The sequence below is a fragment of the Gymnoscopelus braueri genome (genome assembly GCF_963280865.1).
Source record: "Gymnoscopelus braueri genome assembly, contig: SCAFFOLD_170, whole genome shotgun sequence".
NCBI classification, from domain to species: domain Eukaryota; kingdom Metazoa; phylum Chordata; class Actinopteri; order Myctophiformes; family Myctophidae; genus Gymnoscopelus; species Gymnoscopelus braueri.
Genome location: NW_027660629.1, coordinates 91,980 through 107,181, shown reverse-complemented (window position 1 = coordinate 107,181; position 15,202 = coordinate 91,980). Strand labels below are relative to the sequence as shown.

The window sequence follows — 15,202 nt, the reverse complement described above, 5'->3', positions numbered from 1 at the left end:
GTATGACGGGTGGGTATAGGGGGGCTTTCAGGTAGGAAGGGGACTGGAAAATGGGGGTGTGGCGAATGTCGGGGATATGGGGGTGGGGGTATGGGGGGTGATGAGGTGGGGTGGGTGGGGGGTTATGGGGTAGGTATGGGACTTGGGCTTCAACTCAACCGGGTCCGTTTGGGTTAGATTGTAATTTCAGACCTGTCTCAAACATTTTCATGTCAAGGACCCCCAAATTGACATGCATTTGGCTGCAGACCCCCACCTGAAAATATTTTCTGCCAGGGAAAATGTTTCAAGATTTATTAAAATGTCTCGAAAATAGCCGATCTACAAGCTCAAAATGGCCAGTAATGGGACGTGTTGTGAGCTTGTAGATCGGCTATTTTTAAACAAAGTATAAAATAGGGTTAAAGTGATTAAACTGTTCTTCGTTTGCTGTGGACCCCCTGAAACTCCCTGAAGGACCCCTGGGGGTCCCCAGACCACACTTTGAGAACCACTGCTCTAAAGATATGATAAAAATATTATTGTAATTTAAATCCTATATTATACAACTGTAGAATTGAAGAAACTTCGAGAATTAATTATTTTTGCACAAATATGTCACACTTAAGAACTCAAAGGCCAGCCTAAGAGTGCTCATCAGTGTGTGTAGATTCTGTTCTTACCTGAGAACAGATCACAGCTAAGAAAACATTGGAGTATACCAAAATCTTCTTAAAAACCTCTTAAATGAGTCTAAGAAAAAAAAATCCTCTTAAGAAAGTGTGCGTAGATTCTGTTCTTACCTAAGAACAGATCACAGCTAAGAAAACATTGGAGAATACCAAAATCTTCTTAAAAACTTCTTAAGTGGGTTTAAGAAGAAATATCCTCTTAAGTACTGAATGAGGCCCATTGGCTGTCAGTGACCCTCTCCCTGTGGAGGTGGAGCTGTGGTAGGACAACGCCCACCTCCAACCAATCAACACCCTTCACTGAATTGATCTTGGTCTCTTCAGTGGGGAAATACACAATGATCAGGATACAATGGATTATGACAATAATTACATTGAATTAACAGGTGCACCTTTTACTGTCATGTCCGGATTATACTGATTTAATAATGTACGTGCCTCACTACGGCCCTCAGTCATTATAACATAGGCCTACTCTGTAAACTGCAACTTCTAGTGGCTTATTGCTTTATCTACCTATATAAAGGAGAAAGCTACTTCCGCCGCTGACGCCACACTCACTCCATGCATTTGGACCTCTCACCGCTGACGCCATACCCACAGCATTGATTTGGACTAAACACAACAACTACATATGACATCTCACCACAACACCAGCCACAACGTGCGCGCTGAATTTACGGGTGGCGTAGGGTACTTCTCATTGCTCACTACACATTTGCCTCAACGGAACATAATTCATTCCACTCACCACATTACGACCACAACGGACGGGGAAACACTTTCGCACCGTTTACCGTGCGCACCACCGAACGCCGACGGCCACAGCCGAAGCAACACGACGCGGCGGCCATTGAAATCTCTGCATCGCCACAACAACAACAACAGAAGCGCGTCCGTCGCTTCAACCCCCGCTCTTGCTTACCTTTTTGTTTGACCCACGCCGTTGCTTTCACTTTAGTCATGTCTCTATCACACCACACTAACGGTAATATGTCCGTCATTCACGTGCCATGTACATCCCAAAGACAACCAACACCACATCTGCGACCAGCTAATTTCTGGCAACATTTTTCACATGGGCCTGTTGTAGCGCCACCAGGAGGCTAATTTGTGCAAAACCCATTTTTTTATATTACTCCTACAGATTGTATCCAAACGCAAATCGGTAGGCTATACACACTATCTTTATAGTCATGTGATCAACACGGATCTGTCCGATTTCCCATATTCCATCCTCATTGGCTAAGATTGGCTTCCAAAGTTTGCACGATTGGTCCGTTTTGAACAAAATGCCTCAAATTATGCACACAGCATGCAATTTACATGAACTTTCACACGCACATTCCCACTAGGCTGAGGAAGAAATGCCCCCCTTTTCACATTGGCATGTTATAGGACCACCAGCAGGTCTCATTTGCCTCAAATCATGAATGCAGTGTCTGATTGCTGTGAAAGGCCTAAGAACAAATGGCACCCTTTTCACATTGGCCTATTATAGCGCCATCAGGAGGCCACAATAACGTACCTGACCTGGCGGAGACCTGTGCTCTTTTTTCTAGTTTTTCTGTAAAGTTGCTTGTAAATATTGGTAGTTGCGGGTTGCGTTTTTTTGGTCTTGTTTCTAAAGTGTAGTTGCTTATTTGGGCTTGCTTGAAAGCTTTTAATTATTATTTAAACCAATGGTTCTCAAATATGTTCATGTCATGGACCCCCAAATTAAGATGTCTTTGTCCCTATAACCTTCATCTGAAAATGCTTTGTACCAGGGAGCCCCACATACAAGATTTGTGCTGTTAGAATGTAAAAACAATCTTCCAAATATTCCAGTTATTGTTTTAAATAGCAGATCTACAAGGTCACAACGTGTCGACGTGTTGTGAGCTTGTAGATCGGCTATTTTCAAATAGCCGATGTATACAGTATAGGCTATATGCTCATGTCTGTAATTACCGAAGGAGTTTTCTCAGGTTTAGAGCCAGGATACAGTATAGTTATCATCTATCATCTAAAAAATAAACTGGATACACTGTGTTCTGAGTGTAAACAATAATGACTGTTATTCATCAACACCTTTGGGACTAAACAATGAGGCTGATACATAATACTGTAACAGAGCTCTGGTCTATTCTCTGTCTCTCATCCGATCCTGAATAATTCTCTGCCTCTAGTACTGACTGCCTCTAGTACTGACAACTAATCTAGACAACTCATAACCTATTATGAGTTGTGTTGTTCACACCTAGAATTGGAGAAGCATAATGATGCGAGAAATCCTTTGTGCCTCTTTCCCAAAAACGCACAAGTTGTTGCTATCACCATAGAAACCATAGAAAGCCTGGCCCAGATTTCCGGAAGGGGGATGGTTTACCAGGCTAATAGAAACTATGATCACTCCAACCATCTCTGTGCCGTAGACAGACTGTCAAAGGCCAGTTTTCCTTGTGAGAACTTGTGAGCCAAAGGGAGGCCAGTATAAAACACTCGGCGATCAAAACTGCTGGTGGAAACCTCATTATGTCCAAAACTGTTACTTTTCAGGATTCAAATTCAAAAGTCGCAGATCTACAAGCTCAAAACGCGAGCCACGTTTCGAGCTTGTGGATCTGCTATACTTTTGATGCTTTCGTGTGACGCTGTAGGATGATCAAGTACGGCGTTCATTTACAAAAAAAAACTCAAAAAGGAAGAATATGGAGATAAGAGGTTTCTGCCCGACAGCGACAATTTCAAGTTTTCATGCTCAATTTTTGACAGTTATTAGAAGTCACTGTACATTGTATTGTAAGAAGTGGGATACATTCTGAGATGAATAATACACCTGCCTGCCCAGACAACTCTACCAGTGATAGAATAGTATGAATATGCTAGGGATTACTTGGCTCACATGTAGCCCCATGCCCGCACGCTAAACATGTCATGTTACATGTAACTATAGAAAGAGATTGTCAGACATACATCACTACCTGAGGCAACTGTGTGGACAGACCAGTCAACTGGAACCCATTCAGTGTTGCCATGTCTGCTTATTTTTAGAGACTTTGCGCTTGTTTTTCTGCCAAGTGGCTTGTAAATATTGATTTCTGCTTTTTTGGTCTAAAGTATGGTTGCTTATTTGTGCTCGTTTCCTACGTTGTTTAAACAAGTGGTTCTCAAACATTTTCATGTTTGAGAACCACGTTTGAGACCCCCAAATGAATATGTAATATTATGTGTATCGCCATCATAACACATTTCGTGCCAGGGAACCCCGAACTAGATTTGTAATTGTTTGTAATTTGTAATTTTTTCACAAGTTCTTTTTGAAAATAGCAGATCTACAAGTAAATTAGTCGCTTCTTTTGGGCTTGTTTTCATAGACCTGGTTGCTTGTTTCTCTCGAAAAATCTGTTAACCCTGAACCCATACAGTAGACTATCGTGTCACCGCACAAACATGGAGGCTAATTCAGCTGATTAGGGCATACATGTAATTAAACTAGAGTGGTTCCGATGGCGATACCAGTATCGGAAAAGCTGCCGATACTGCCTAAAATGCTGGTATTGGTGAGTATGCCGGTTGTTTTGTTTCAAACTTTTCTCCTCTAATGACATACCCCAAAATCTGGATAAATTATTGGTTGATTATTTTATTATATTAATAAAGAGCTGGAGAGACATGGAGACTCCTGTTACTGAACAAACACTATAGCAATGATAAACAGAAAATGCATTTTCAGGTCGGGATATCAATTTTATCCAATCAGGATAGAGAACACAGTCAGGATACAGATTAAACAAGTGAATTGGAAGTGATGACACAAATACATGAGCAGACTAAATTGGAACTGGAACACTATAAAAACAATTAAGCTGATAAATGGGTACTCTCTCCTTATTGTCTGGATATTTAAATTATAAATGAAGTTACACTGCCGTGCCTTGTGTTAAAATGTGCATTGTGCCTTAAAGATGTTGTTGTAGCGGACAGGGGACCAGTATAAAAGCAAAGGTCCGTGTTTCGCTCTTCGTTCTTGATGCCATGAAATACATTAAACCAAGTTATGTGCTAATAAAAAAATACCATCCATTTCATTCCATTTCATTCCATTTATGTTCCTCTCATTATCACCACATTATCATTAAGACCTGATGTCGCTGTTAATGTAAACACCTGAGAGTCAGTGTCCATCTGCTGTTAATGTCACTTTTCCCTGCATTCCTTCAGTAGCGTTACAGCAATAGTGCCCTAAAAAGCCAAAGTGTATTAACTACCTTTTCACTATTAAGAGACCACACCTTCTGCTTAAGTTAACGGATTTTATTGAACGAAAATTGGTGGATGTGTGTGGAACCCGGGTAGGGCGAGACTCAGGGTGGGGGGAGTATGTCTCGGGAGCGAACGGCCACCGGGGCTCGATCGGGTAAGGTCGTCTTCGCTCGGGATACTGCCTCCCCCGGGTTCCTGGAAGAGAGGAAAGGAAGCAAGGTTAGTATTGAGGCGGCGGAGGTAGATGGGGTGGACGGGGGGAGCGTTCGAGACCACGTAAGTAGTAGGAACGCGGAGCAAAGGCTCGCAGCTGAATTTATGCTCATCTACTGAGGTGATTGTGACGTGAGATTGGCTGGCTGATAATGGAAGGCAGGTGTAGCTGATAAGGTGATGGCAAGCGGGGAGTTGCCGTGTTAAGCAGAGGGAGGTCTCCACTCCTGAACTTACGTTGTATACAACTGCATTTCACTAGTAAGAGACCACACCTTCTGCTTAAGTTAACAGATTTTATTCAACGAAAATGGGTGGATGTGTGTGGATGTGGAACCCGGGTAGGGCGAGACTCAGGGTGGGGGGAGTATGTCTCGGGAGCGGACGGCCACCGGGGCTCGATCGGGTAGCGTCGTCTTCGCTCGGGATACTGCCCCCAAAGAGCAAGGAGATGGAAAGCGGAGTCTAGGGACGGAGGGGGAGCGAGTGTGGGGACCCCATCGGGGGAAAGCGGAGCGACAGGTTACGTTCGACCCAGGTGAAGATGGGCATTTCAGACGTCCTGGATGTTACTCCTAATGTAGGAGTGGTAGGCCTGGGAGGACCAGCGGCCGAGGATGCGGATAAGGTGGTCCGAGAGACCCTGTTTAGAGGCGGTGGAAGCGGCGCCGATGCGGAGGGAGTGGCCCGAGTAGAGCTGGGAAGGAAGGCCGGACAGGGTTAGAATTTGGCAGAAGTGGCGGTGGAACCAGAAACGAGTGGCTATGGTACCGGTCTCTGAGGTAAACAGGGGGTCTAGTGGTGTAGCGTCGAGAGATAGTCTCAAGGCGACGTAACGAGAAATGGGTTCGTAGGGACTGAGTGGAGTACCGGTTTTGAACAGGTGAATGACTGAGGAACGCCCTAGCTGGTCGGTTTTGCTACGCCTGAGTGTGAAGGTGAGGGAATCAGTGGAATGGAAAGCGAGGTCGGAGAGGCTAGGGTGACGTGAGGGGTTGAATTGGGAGGACGAGGACGTGAAATCGGAGCAGCGTAGGAACCCGAAGAGCAGGAGCATGCATTCGAGGGTGAGGTCGATCAGGGGGGAGTGGTAGCCGGAACGGAGGGTAACCAGGCAGCTGAGGAGCAGGTCGGAGGTGAGTGGGTGGCGTCGGGAAGGAACCGGAGTCTCGCTGCGCGCGAGGCCTCGGAGCAGCATAGAGACGTGGGGGTGCGTAATGGCCGGGCAGGGGGAACCGTGTATTAGTTTTAGGAAAAAGTTGATGCCGCTCAGATAGACGTGCAAGGTGGAGGTGCGGAGTTGGAGTCGGGAGTGAGCGTGAGTGACGAAGGCGGCAATGATTGAGACGTGTGTGGAGGGGAAGGGGACGCCTGCGGAGGCGTGGAACTTTTTGAAGGCGTTCCAGGCGGTGAGGTAGCTGGTGAGGGTTCCGGGTGAATATCCGTTGAGGACGTGGTGACGGGCTTGGACGAGGAGGTGTTGAAGCTGAGGGGTCAATGGAAGACTGTCTCCGAAAATGGAGGAACGGGAGTGGGGTCCAGGTCTGCATCCGGGGCTAACTGCCGAAATCTCTGAAATGAGAAGCGGGAGAGGGAATCGGCGATTAGGTTAAGGTGACCGGGGATGTGCGCTGCGCGGATTATGAACTGGTGGGTGACGGAGGACCAGGTAAGACGGCGGAGTAGGGGCGAAATGTCGGGGGAGTTTGATCGGCCTCTGTTAATGATGTCGACCGTGGCGGTGTCGGAGTGGATGAGGATGCTCCTTCGGAACCATTCGTGGCCCCAAAGAAACGACCGGGTATAGCTCGTGGAGGGCGGAGGAAGGGTGGGTGGCGGAGTGGGTGAGGGTGGCGAATTCGGGGGGCCAGGCGGAGGCGAACCAGCGGCCCTGATCGTACCCGCCGTAGCCGACGGAGGGGGCGGCGTCCGTGAACAGCTGAAGGTCGTCGGGGTAGGTGATGAGGGAGTCGTAAAAGAAAGTGATGCCATTCCAGTTGGAAAGGAGATGGAACCAGAGGCGGAGGTCGGTGCGGCATGAGTCGTCGATGAGGACGTGCTCGTGCAGGGAGTGTGCGGTGTGGGCGGTGATGAGGAGGTGGGAAATGAAGGGGCGGCCTTGGTTGATGATACGCAGGGCGAAATTAATGTGGCCGAGGAGGGCGAGGAGCTGGCGTTTGGTGCAACGGGGAGTGATTAGGTAATTTTGGATGAGGAGGGTGATCCGGTTCAGTTTGTCCTGGGGGAGGGAGGCTTTGAACGCCACAGTATCAAGTGTGATACCGAGGAATTCGATGGAGGTGGCGGGGCCGACGGTCTTCTCCTCGGAGAGAGGGACCCCGAGTTCGGAGAAGACCGACCTGAGGATGGACAGGCCGTGTGCCGGGGGGGGGGAGGGGGGCTCGACTAGGAGGAAGTCGTCCAGGAGGTGTACGAGGTGGGGTATCGGGTGGTTGTTGGTGAGGATCCAGCATAGCGCTTCTGACAGGGAGTTGAACATTTTGGGGCTGCTCTTGCAACCGAAGGTCAGGCGGACGGCAAAGTAGTAGTTGCCCTTCCAACGGACTCCGAAGAAGGGCCAGAAGTCGGGGTGAATGGGGAGGACTTTAAACGCGTTAGTGATGTCGGCTTTGGATAAGAGAGATCCGCGGCCGGTGAGGTGGATGAGGTTGATGGCGTGAGTGACGGTGGAATAGTGCATGGAGAAGTCGTGACTGGGAATGAGGCTATTGATGCTGGGGGTGGGTGTGTTGTGGGGTGAGGAGAGGTCCACGATGAGGCGCTTCTTCCCTGAGTACTTCCTGGTTGCAATGCCAATGGGGCTGATGCGGAACACAGGGAAGGGAGGTGTTTTGAAAGGCCCCATCATGAACCCCTCCTTGACCTCCTTGGCGATGAGGGTGTCAACTGCCTCGGGGTCGTGCACTGCTGAAAGGAGGTTGTGACAGGTGTGTGAAGTGGTGGGGGTGGCTAGCATGCCGGGGTGGAAGCCATTGGTGAAGCCATTGACTAAAAAGTGGACGAAAAGGTGACGGGGGCACTAGGCACCCGCCGTGCTTGAGAGGGAGGGGGGAAGGCAGAGAGGGGGGGGACGTAGACGTTGGAGGGAGGCGAAGCGGGTGAAGCCTGCCGGGAGGGGGGAGGCGGGGGGGGAGGGGGAACAGGGGTGGCGGGGCACTAGGCACCCGCCGTGCTCGAGAGGTAGAAGGGGGAGGATGGGGGGGGGGGGACGTGGACGTTGGAGGGAGGCGAGGCGGGGGAAGCCTGCCGGGGGGGGAAGAGGAGGGGGGGGTTGGAGGTGGTTGGGGCACTAGGCACCCGCCCACGTGCTCGTGAGGGAGGAAGGGGGGGGGGTTGGAGGCAGGCGAAGCGCACACCGGTCCACGTGTAAGTGAGGGGCGGGGGGGATGGAAATGGGCCGTGCGCGTGTCTGCTGGAGAGGTGTTGTTGAGGACGCCAGCTGGGCGGTGGCGTCCGAGCGTGTGGCCCGGGTGGGCGGGGCCGCTCGAGGTGCGTCTGGAACTACGGCACGGCGGTGCGCGAGATAGGCACAAAACAAGGCGGCCTTGCGATCCGTGCGAAGAAACGGAACGCCGTTCGCCGCTAGCACCCGGTGCAAGCCGGGGACCGTTATCTCGGAGTAGGTTAGCTGAGGCGACACGAGCTCTGGGCCGCCGGCGTCGGGTGCGTAGCGGCGAGAGGCGGTGGAACGAGACGAGCGATCCGAGCCGCTGTTTCGAGCGGGAGGAGGCGGCGGAGGCTGATTCTGCCTCGGCTGGGCTGGTGGGATTTGCAGCGAACTCCGACGGCTCCGGGAGTCCGAGCCGGACGGGCCGGTGTCGGGGACGACGCCCTGGCTGCCCGGCGAGGAGAATAGGTCCTCGGCTCCTGATGGTCCATGGCTGCGGAGCGCCGGTGGAAAGAAAGGCTGGAGAGAGACGGCGCAGCGGGCAGCGAGTAGTTTTTTGTTTTGTTTTTGTTTTTTGGCTGTCTATCTGTGGCTGTGGATGAAAAAAGGTAAGCCAATGCTTTACTATGCTCACTGATTAAACTGGACTGAAGCAATTCGGGATAGAGTATGAGCTTTAACGAACTTTGCGCGGACTGTGCGTTCGAGACCACGTAAGTAGTAGGAACGCGGAGCAAAGGCTCGCAGCTGAATTTATGCTCATCTACTGAGGTGATTGTGACGCTGGCTGATAATGGAAGGCAGGTGTAGGTGATAAGGTGATGGCGAGCGGGGAGTTACCATGTTAAGCAGAGGGAGGTCTCCACTCCTGAACTTACATTGTATACAACTGCATTTTGGACACATTGAATTGTTTATTTGTCTTCAAGCTCAAATCAGTCTTCATGATTTTGGGGGATAAACAATTACCTCAAGAACAGGTATGCAATTAGTGCAATATCATTGATACACTGAATAACCAATTGAACACTTATAGACTTTTAATTAGTTTGAGTCTTTGCATAGTTACTGCACTTTGGCTTTGCAGGGCATAGATAGATAGATAAGGAGTCACACACACACACACACACACACACACACACACACACACACACACACACACACACACACACACACACACACACACGTGCTGACAGAAGCAATTCTGAAAGGACAATTTTAATCATCCGAAAGGTGCTGACTTACAGTATATAAACAGAAAGATAAAGTTGTGCATTAGCATTGGTAAAAGACCACATAAAGTCTCATATTGAGTTGTTAGAGGTGCTGTTAGTGATGTGTTGTGGTTCTTCCTGAGTTGAAGTGTTGAATAACAGTTTCTAAAGCGGGGCGCATGCTACCATTTTCGGTGGTCACCCTATCACCGTGCACCGGCTTCGAATGCTATCAATGAATTGAATGGGAGATTATCACGTTTTATCAGACCTTTGAATGGGCGAGTAGGCGACGTGTCAGAACCACACAGGCTCACAACTGGGGTTCCCCAAGGCTCGGTTCTGGGTCCTCTTCTTTTCTCTCTCTACACTACATCTCTTGGTGCTGTCACCCACTCCCATGGCTTTTCCTACCACTGCTATGCCGATGACACCCAGCTGATCCTCTCATTCCCCCCCTCTGATACCCAAGTGGAGGCACGCATTGCTGCTTGTCTGGCTGACATCTCGGAGTGGATGTCGACAAACCACCTGAAGCTCTACCTGGACAAGACCGAGCTGATGTTCCTCCCGGGGAAGGGCTGTCCGCACCGAGACATGGCCATCACCATTGATAATGCTGTGGTGACCTCAACTCGGACTGCGAAGAATCTGGGTGTGACCCTGGACGATCAACTGACGTTCTCGCCAAACATTGCATCAGTGACAAGGTCCTGCAGATTCCTCCTCTACAACATCAGGAGGATTCGCCCCTTCCTCACGGAGAAGGCAGCCCAGGTGCTCATCCAGGCTCTTGTCATCTCCCGCCTGGACTACTGCAACTCCCTCCTTGCTGGTGCTCCGGCATCTGCCATCAGACCTCTGGAGCTTGTTCAGAAAGCTGCGGCTCGTCTGGTGTTCAACCGCCCCAAGTTCTCCCACACAACCATCCTTCTCCGTTCTCTACACTGGCTCCCCGTAGCGGCTCACATCCAGTTCAAAACCCTGGTGCTAGCCTATAGGGCAGTGAAAGGAACAGCTCCTTCTTACCTCCGGGCTATGGTCGATGCTTACACCCCTGCCCGACCACTTCGGTCTGCCACCTCGGGGCGACTGATTGCCTCGTCACTCAAGGATCCTTCTGGCCGATCCACACGGTCACGACTCTTTTCTGTTCTGGCCCCACAGTGGTGGAATGAACTTCCCACTGATGTTAGGACAGCAGAGTAACTGCCCATATTTCGCCGCAGGCTGAAAACCCACCTCTTCAGGAAACACTACCCTTCCTCTCTGCCTGACCTACTTGTTGTTAACTAGTTGTACGAACGCTTGTTTTCTATTGTTGTATTGTTTATCGGATCTTGTTTAGTCGATACACTTATTTGTTTTAGCTCATGCTCATTTGATTTAGCTATTTTGTCTCATCTGTTTAAGGAAATAGGTAGCTGATATATTGCACTTTTACCTTAGCGCTCGGTATACTCTTGGTTGCTTGTTTTTGCAGAAAATGCACTAAAGACTTCTGGTGATTAGTAGTTTTCGTTCCCTACCTATGTTGAATACACTTATTGTAAGTCGCTTTGGATAAAAGCGTCTGCTAAATGACTGTAATGTAATGTAATGTAATGAGTAGGCGCGATTTAGACCTACCCGCGATTTGTCAGACCATTCATGGGGCGTAATCAGGAGCTACTGACCTACTTGGAGGCGGAGCAGTCCCCACAACAATATTTACGATTCTCTGCCTATCGGTACATAACTCGAACGGCGCTGAGTAGGCACAGGCGAACGTCACACCGTTCAAGACGGCAACTCGGTCGCTTTAGCTCCCTCGGTGGTCCTTCACGGGGTGACAGTTCGCCTGTGACTGCGCGCCTCCGTCATGGTCCGAAACCAAAACCAAAACCAAAACTGAACTATTTAAGTCATCTCCGTTGGTAGGTCAGTATGTCTTGATAGCACCCAATGAATGGTCTGATAAATCGCGGGTAGGTCAGTATGTCGCCTATTTCGCCCATTCAAAGGTCTAATAAGAGGTGATAATGTCCCATTCAATGCATTGATAGCATCCGAATCAGGTGCACCGTGGTGGTTTGAAAACTACAACATGACGTCACTGAGCCACGGTGATAAGCGACTCACCACTCATCTCTCTGCTTTTACTGACAGACATCACCCTATATCACTGCTGGCTCGACCCACGGTCCCGGAGCAGTGGACATTTTCGGATGAAAAACGCAGATCTACATGGCCGAAAAAAAAGTATTTTTTTTCCCGGTTATCACCCTATCACCCTATCACGTAAACGGTGATAGGTCGATCACCTCTTTTGGTAGCATGCAGGGACCTTAACAGTTCTAATATACAGTTTGTGTGTGGAAATGTACACACTTTCATCAGAGTGCAGGAGGAAATATCAATTTAATTCAATTCAAAGTAGCGTTTACATTGCCAAAGAAAGTGTCAAAACATAATAAAAACAATTTGAGAAAAAAATGGGCCTAAGTATGTGTTGTTGGAGGGGTTACATTATTGTGTTAAACAGAGCTAAGTCACATTGTAACATTATACATGTTGGCAAGGTACTATAAAGCGTTTTGAAACAAATAGCAGAAATCACTTTTGGGACAATTAACAGCATTTCCGCCAAAACTATTTAAAATAGTATACAAAAAGCTTCAGATTTCAAATGTGAAGGTAGCAGCTCCGTTTATATGTGCAGTAGGTCTATGTCAGAGGTCCACTCGGTACAGATAGTGGTTTTGATTGATTGAATATTTTATTAGACAGAAATGTAAAAACAGCACATGTACAGTCAAACACTGTCTAAAAGGATAACACCAAAAAAGTATTTTTTCTATTGGGGTCCTAGGTATTCAATTCATCAACACAGGTCTCCGCCAGGTTAGGTAGGTTAGTGTGGGCCAGCAATGTTCGGAATTCACCAATCGGCGAGAATGTGAAAAATCGGTCGGGTCGGACGAATGCGTCTTGATCACAAGAGATGATATGTACCGATTTGTGTGATGTTTGGACAACATTTGTGGGAGTTATATAAAAAAATACGTTTTGCAAAAATTGGTCTCCTGGTGGCGCTATAATTGGACAATGTTGAAAGGGTGGCATTTGTTCCTAAACGTAGTGCAAAAATGTGTTTAAGGTTTCACCACAAACGGGCACTCCGTTTATGATTTGCAGCATTTTGTTAAAAACAGCCAGTCCTGCAAACTTTAGATGTCAATTATAACCATTCAGGATGGAATATGAAAAATCAAACAGATCCGTCTTGATCACATGACTATAGAGATCATGTGTACCGATTTGCGTGAAATTTGGATACAATCTGAAGGAGTAATATCCAAACACGTGTTTTACATAAGTCGGCCTGCTGGTGGCGCTATAAAAGGCCCATGTGAAAAATGTGGGGCAGAGGTTGTGAATTGGCATCCAGGGAGTGTGTGTGCACAGTTTGGCTGCGATCAAGCCAACAGCGCCGGAGATTAGCTGTCCACAGACGGAGGGGTCTCGACCATGCCTTACGGCCTGGCGGAGACAATAACACCAAACATTCAATATCATCACAAGTATAAAACACTATGTATGTAGAGTAGGAAAAAAAGGGGGGGGGGGGAAGAAAAAAAAGACTGTGCCGGCCTCTTTGTGTGTGGAGGAGAGGAGAGGAGAGGAGAGGAGAGGAGAGGAGAGGATTTCAAAATGTTTGTATATAATTAAATATATATATTTGCCGAATGATAGATTTATGGTGCGTCCATTGAATAGAACAAAGTACATTTGGTCTAAAGCAGTGGTTCCCATGGTCCACCGAATTCGGGGGTGGCAGCACCCGGAACGATCCCCGTTTGATTCCCGGCTGGGTATTAGTGTTGAAAGTGTCGTTGAGCAAGGCACTGAACCCCTAACTGCTCCTGATGAGCAGGTGCCTTGCATGGTTTCCTCTGCCTTCAGTGTGTGAATGGATGAATGTAAAGCAATTTGGATCATTTTGCACCATTTTACATTTACAAGAGTACAGGTGTACCTGGGATTTTGTGACAACCAAGAATTATACATACTGTACATACAAATACAACCTTTTTTATTACTATATCAGTACACTAATTTGCCAATACAAAGACAAATATATCAATATTGTAAACTGTTTTGGGGCATTTTTTACACTGCACCACTGTTTGGAAATCACTGCTTTACACCAAACTGTCATTGTTCTATTCAATGGGCACTGCTTTAACACATTCAACCTACTTTGTCATTATGCTGGTGGCAAACACATTTAATTTACAATCTACAAGATCTGTGAGTGTGTACGTAGATTGGCTATTTAATTATTCATCATATGACTTGAGTGGTTAAATGCTATCAAAATAGATTCCAAACTATATGGCCATCAAATGATTTTCTTTTTGAGTGTCAGCCGATCTGAAATGGTTCAAATTGTAATGAAAATGTAAAACGCAATCTACTAGAAATGTACTGCAGACGTAATCAGATCCAGTCATGAAAAGGTTTATGTTTATATCCACATCACACTCTTTATTCACCAACTTAAAAACAGAACTACATCCACACCTCACATATGCAGAGGTGACAAGGAACTATAATGGCAGAGTGTAGTTTTCATGGGAAAACACGACCAAGGTTTTGCAGATATCAGGTTTTGCATATATCATATATCTTGGAAGGTTTTGCAGATATCAGGTTTTGCATATATCATATATCTTGGAAGGTTTTCAAATATGCATGGCAAATGTTTTCATGGTTATAATTACAAGGAAGTACTTTGACATTTCCTGCTCATCTGCAATGCATTTCCACACCCACATACAGTATATAAGAGCTGCTGTTTCTGATATTCAACACTTCAACACAAGACGAATCACAACACATCATTCTACTGAAGGTTTGACATGACTCCTCGTCTCCTCTGTCCTTGTTGTTACTTCTCTGACTTTCAGAGGTATCTCTAACATGTCTGTTTCTTTCTAGAAGGAAATCATCTTCATCTCCATCATTATCATCATCATCATGACCATGAGGATGCTGAGTGTGCCTCTACTTCTCTGCGCTGTGATGGTCTGGACTACTGCTGCTGCTGCTGCAGGTGTGTGTGTGTGTGTGTGTGTGTGTGTCTGTGTGTGTGTGTGTGTGTGTGTGTGTGTGTGTGTGTGTGTGTGTGTGTGTGTGTGTGTGTGTGTGTGTGCGTGCGTGCGTGCGTGCGTGCGTGCGTGCGTGCGTGCGTGCGTGCGTGCGTGCGTGTGTGTGCGTGCGTGTGCGTGCGTGCGTGTGCGCCTGCGAGGGTGTTACTGAGTTCTATAGCTAAAGTAATTTGTTTTATATTAAATTATCTTTTCACAAATTATTAAATTCTACTATAAAATGAACAAAGCTGCCCATCCATCCGTCTGTCTATCCTTCGGTCTGTCCATCCTCATCCTTTTGTTCTCCTTAAT

General features: G+C 47.6%; 1 long non-coding RNA gene across 4 annotated transcripts in view; it reads left to right on the top strand.

The window, feature by feature from the left end:
- Positions 1-15,202, top strand: part of LOC308081351 — a 36,559-nt gene that overhangs the window by 7,647 nt on the left and 13,710 nt on the right. Inside the window, exons 1-2 of one of the 4 annotated variants that reach the window (XR_013932834.1) lie at positions 14,579-14,652; positions 14,739-14,859. This is a non-coding gene — a long non-coding RNA (uncharacterized lncRNA). Of the gene's footprint in view, positions 1-14,578; positions 14,653-14,738; positions 14,860-15,202 lie in introns of those variants that run through there. The other 3 variants (XR_013932835.1, XR_013932832.1, XR_013932833.1) reach the window with 3 other exon arrangements.